Consider the following 6,000-nt stretch of genomic DNA (forward strand, 5'->3'; position numbering starts at 1 on the left):
CACATGTAAATTTCTTTTTTTGATTGAAAGAGGACTCAAATACGAAGACCGTAGTTATTTTTCAAATTTTTTTCTCTTAGTTACTATTTTTCCATGAGTGTTCAATATATAGGTTTATTTTTTATAACAAACCTCCATTCAATTAAAGTAAAAAATGTATACTTAAAAATTCAAAATATATCAAATCCATATTCATTAGAAAGATCATTCCGAGTACTTGTGTCATGAAAAATGACATGTCTTCAGTGCTCCATGTGAACCTACCAATTGAGCCTAGAAGTAATGAAAACACCTGAAAAACTTCTAGCAATTGGTGAAGACATCTAGTTTACTAGTTTCGATAGAGACTAACTTTCTATTGAAAGTTTTTAGACAATTTCGATAGAAAATATTTTTATTTAGTTTCAATTGAGATCATTTAGGCCAATTTATGTGCTTAGTTATTTTTGACTGAAATCATTCCCATTTTTTTTGTTTAACTAGTTTCAATTGAAACTACATTCAAAAGTAGTTTCAAGTGAAACTTTAATAGTTTCTATTGAAACTAAATGATTACTTTCTATTGAAAGTTTTGGATTAAAAATCCATCTTTCATGATTTTGGAGGAATTTCTTCCTCCAAAAAAGTGTGGTCTTGTTCGCCCTAATAGATTTTTCCAGCATTTCTAAGTTGTATGGGTCTGCAAGAAATGTTTGAACATCACTAGGGATGTCATTGTTTTCAATGGGATCTTCATCTTGGTATACTTTGTCCTCATCATGTGTGTTACTCCCTATAGTGGTGTTTCAAAAGGGATTCTTTGGTTCCTGTGTGGGTGTTGAGCTAGGCATACCCAAGTTCATACTAGAGGGAACTATGTTCCCCAATGAAGCCGATTGAGGAGGAAAAGTATTCTCCATCTCTTGTTGTCTTAGTGATTCTAATAAACAAGACATAGGGTTAAATGTGAGTCTATCAGATTGTGTTTGTACCATACAATTGTGACCAAATCAATGGGTGAAAGATTGCAGAAGAAGGAGATGTGAGAGAGCAACTGAACCTTATATGATAAAAGGGAAAACAACCTAAATGTGAACAAAAGACATTGTTGATTCAAAAAACCAAGTGTGATATAGGATAAAAGTATCTTTCTCCTACCAAAGATGGACAAGTGATCTTTGGGCAAGATAGGACACTGAATAGATTAATTCTTATTTAGGGATGGACTTGTGATCCCAAATGAGTGAATGCAACTATGATAAACATTTGCTTGTGGATAAAGGTCTAGTGTTGTAATCTCAGAAGTCTTGTAACTAAGATGTTCTTAGGCCAATGGATTAAGGTTCAAATGATCAAGCTCTCTAGAGTAAATATTGCAAATGGAAGACTAGAAGCTTTGAAAATGGATTGATGTGGAAAACGAGTTTGATATGGTCACTATGTGGATAGCTTAATCCTCTCTCACTAGAAACAAAGTCTAGAAACAAAAATCTTAGGTTTACTCCAGGGAACACTGACCAATTTTGAAGTTTAGCATTGTATAAGATTTTGTCATACCAATCCTATTCATCTTCTTCCTTTTTGATGTCTTTGATAGCATATCAGAATTGTTTATCACTGTGTGCTAGGCTTTTCCTTGCCTTGTTGGCAAATAGTTTGGATAACTTCACCTTCTTAAATTTGACTTTGTCAGACATGGTAGGAATAAAACAATCCCAATTACAAGACCAAACACAAGAATTTGTAAAAAAATTGTGACTAAAAGACCCAACAAATTTCAAATGCTAGACCAAGTATAGGAACTCATGAAAATAACCATAGGTCAAGAGGACCCACTTACAACTAGTTTGGTGTAGGTTTTGGATTTTTAAACAATCAAGCATGCTAAACCCATCAACATTCCTAATGAGGCTACAACTAGGAGGTAAAAAGATCGACTAGAGGGCATCCTCGATATATGCAAGGTACATGAGGCCCAAATTTATAGATGAAAGAAAATAGTGCCACACAGCCAGGAGGAGATGGTAACCCAAATCTCCACCTTCACTTCCAAAAGGTATAAAGTTCTTTGGGGTTTAGCCAAGAGTGACAAAAAAATTAATTCCAAGAGAGGTGTCTTTCGATTGACCTCTCGATATTTATATTCTGCCAGAACACTAGAGTTGAGGTCATCCCAAGGGGTGATGAAATCCCCAAGCAGGCCTCCTAAAAATAAAAACAAGACCACTTATTTCTTGTGCACTCAAGATCACCCAAAGGTGCGAGAGGAGAGAATATGTAAGTGGTCTCAGAGTTTAAAAGACACTTTTTCTTTTCTAATGAAGCTTAGATTTTCTATCTGCTTTTGAAGACACTCATGTTTATAACATATGATATTCTTTCCAACTTGATAGTGTCATCAACATAATAAAAAGTGATCGTCAACAAAAATAAATCGATCATCGTCAACATAAGAAAATTGATAAAGCTAGAAGAAACTCCCTTAAGTCATTCAAGATTGAGTGTATTAGTTTTAAGCACCACGTCCAAATATTCATAGTAAGTTTCTTTGTCCCTTAAGCATTCAAGATTGTGTGAGCATGTTTTAAACCCAAATCAAAATATTTCATTCCATTCTTCTTTGAACCTTAAGCATTCAAGAGTGTATTTTCTATCTAACCATTCATTCCAATGAAAAACATGTCAATTCCTTAAGGCACTCAAGATTGCATTTTGCTACTCTACACATCCATTCCAATGAAAAGTTTGTTCATTCCTTTAGGGCATTCAAGAGTGTGTTTGAACATCCATCCCAATGAGATATGTGTAAATTCCTTTAAAGCATTTAAGAGTGTATGTGTAATGTTACCTTAAATACATTCAAATGTTTGTTTGGATTTTGGTATTAGTTGCAACAAGCATTCCAAGGACAAGTGTTTAAGTCATTCAAGTTCATTTGTCATCTAAATTTTACAAGTGATTAAAATCACTACAAATCTCCTAAGTGATTAAAATCACTAAAAATATCTTCCAGCATTTGTCTCCTGCAATAAAATCAGATTAGTAATCCATCTATTTCAAGCGATTAGTGAGTTAGGCATTAAGACATAAGTTAATCTGCAAATAATTAGAGACGAAAAACAATAGGTAGAGATGAAAAAATATCAGAGATGACATAATCGAAGATGACAACACATAAACCAGAATGATTTACCTTTTACTTACACTTCATAGTCGCAGATGACAAAATAGGATCACAGACGCCAAAAGTCAAAGACGCCAGAATAATCATAGATGATAATCGACTAAAATTATTGACTTTTCAACTGCCCACAATGTAGATGACATAACTATTGAATTAGAGAGAATAGTTTGACAATATGACAGGCTTTTAGTAAGCCAACAATGCAGACAATAGTTAACAGGTAAACTATGGAGATGACAGATAAGAAAGTATTGTTGGATTTAACCGTCCACAATGCAGGTGAAAAAATGAGAAAACTTTGAAGATGATAGTTTGCAAATATGTTGGGTTGTTTTGACCGCCCACAATGCAAATAAAAATAGGGAAAGCAACATAGACAACAACTTAAAATGTGGAGACATCAAAGATAAATGAAGATGGCAGAATATAAGTGATTTTTAGTTTAATGTGGTTTTGAAAATTTGTCATAGCTAGAGATGCTAAACCACGGAGATGACGATCTGTGGAGACAAAAATCTGTAGAGATGACAAAGCATCTACAAAGACGACATTGCATCCTAACAAAAATGATAGTGCACAATTTTTACAGCAAGCTCCAAGTTTTGATTGAATTTGAGAATGGAAAAAGAGATGTGGGTCCCACCGGGCATGCCAAAATGTATACGTAAAAAATCTTCCTTTCGAGAGAATACTCAAACAAGGTAAAAATTAGTTGTACATGTTCATATATCAAGATTCAAACAATAAATAATGAAAACTACTTGTATTTTACTAAGCTAAACAACCGATAGATATGAGTCTCACACAACCTCAGAGTAACTCAACAAGGACACCCATGTGAACCTTGTTGGTGTGCTCTAGTTAGAGGAATGTCAATGTGCTCGCTCAAACACAATGATTGAATGAATCCCTTCAATGATGAATGTATGAGAATGAAATACAAACCTAAGCTAGGTGAGTGAGGAATGCTTCAAGAGGAGGTTATGGAAGAATCCACTTTTAAAACATTCTAGAAAATAGAGATGAATGCAAGAAAGTAAACTAGATTATTGATGCAAGAAATGAAATCTAAAAACTACCAAAGAGTTAGTAATAATGCATGAAATCACTAAGAGCTCTAGAACTATGCTAGCATGATAAAATGCAAATGAGGGAGATGAGAAATGCTTGAGACAAGGGCTTTATTTATAGGCTTGAGACAGGCCTTGGGGAGGTGGCATCTATGTGGTGTCCACATAGGTGCCACAAGGGAGATATGTGGGCTAAGGAGACAAGGCATGCAAAGGTCAACATAAGCCTTTTTTTGTTAAAGAGATGGCTCAAAGTTTCCTCACACATGTGTGAGAAACCTTGGATAAAGGAAAGAGGGACAAGTGTGTAAGAGTGTAAGAGACTTTTGAATAAAATAATAAAAGAGAGTCTTTCTTGAATCTTGAGTTGCTCACACATGTGTGAGCAAAAACTTAGGGACTAAAAGGTGTTTAGAAAGGTGTTTAGGATTAATTAAGTGGGATTTACTAATTGGTAGACTTAGAAGGATGAGAGTGATGGATGGAGACTAAGTTTTAGGATGGGATTAGGATTAAATTAAATAAGATTTAACTTAATCACAAGATCATAGAATTTAATAAAGCGGGGGGAATCAGATAAATTGAAATTTATTTAAAAGAGGATTTATGGAGCATTATGCATTAAATAAATATAATACATTAGAGGGGATGCATTTAAATTAAATTTAAATACATTAGGGAAGTGAATCTATTTAATTAAATAAATTTAATTAAATAAGTAGAAGAATATAACAAATATAATTAATTAATAAATAATCAATTATAATGTCAAAGGAAATATTAAATAAATTAATATAGCGTTTGGAACAATTTTAAGCATCTACAAAACCATCAAATTTCTAGCTATTTTTCATCATGTCTTGGTTGTGAGGATGGTAAGACCAATAGAGAAAGAGTGCTCCATCCAATATAACATATGTATGGCATCAAAGTGTAAATCCTACTAAATGAAACATGGTAAAGAGACTGTTAATAGGGTGATCCTATAGAAACAAACCCTAAGCTATTTTAACAAAACTTATATCAATTACAAAAATTGGGTTAAAACATGGTAGATAGTAGAAAATTAACTCTTGATACCTTTGTAAAAGTAGAAAATAAATATGTTTAGCTCTTAGGTGCACTGCCCTTGAAAACCCCTACAAGGGTGTTGCAGTAAAGAGCTCGCCCCTTGATCCTATCTTAGGGTCGTTTCCCTCAAACCACCATTAAAAAAATTGTTGAGAAATTTTGTGAATAGAAGTGAAGAAAAATTAAACTCCTAATTTGATAATGTAACACCCTGCCTAAGAACCCAAGAGGAGAAATTATTCTAACTCAAATAAAGATGCAATATTTTTAAAAAATTAAATGCAACTATCTAAGACAATGCATTAATAATATATTTTTTCTTTAATTGAAAGCAACATTGACATTCATTGAACATTCATGCCAAGGAACAAAAGTGACTCTGCAACCACTTCTAGTAACTCTGCAACCTTGCCGCCCATTTTCTTTTTGAATTTTGAATGATGGAGGGCCCTAAACCTCTAGATCCACCTTCTTGCCCGGACCTGCAACTGGTGCTAGCGGTGAGTAGAGATGTTGACCAGTTGTTTGGTGGTGGGTCCATGGTGTTTGATGGGTCGGGGTATGTCAAGCCAGCTTTGGAGGATGGACGGTCAAGTGTGGACGTCCTTGAGCAGGTGGGAGGAAGTTCTGCCAGTTGTCAGCATGGAGATACCCAAAAGTTGGATGTGGCTTCTTTGTCGGGATGGAAGAATGCGC

The 6,000-nt window shown here is 34.3% G+C and overlaps 1 pseudogene; it reads right to left on the reverse strand.

Moving 5' to 3' along the window:
• LOC149550989 (sulfate transporter 3.1-like) overlaps positions 1-5,723 on the reverse strand; it is a 28,166-nt pseudogene extending 22,443 nt beyond the window's left edge.
• Between the last annotated feature and the right edge of the window lie 277 nt (positions 5,724-6,000).

This window comes from Cupressus sempervirens, chromosome 6 (assembly GCF_028749045.1).
Source record: "Cupressus sempervirens isolate cs-2001-9-10 chromosome 6, ASM2874904v1, whole genome shotgun sequence".
Classification (NCBI taxonomy): domain Eukaryota; kingdom Viridiplantae; phylum Streptophyta; class Pinopsida; order Cupressales; family Cupressaceae; genus Cupressus; species Cupressus sempervirens.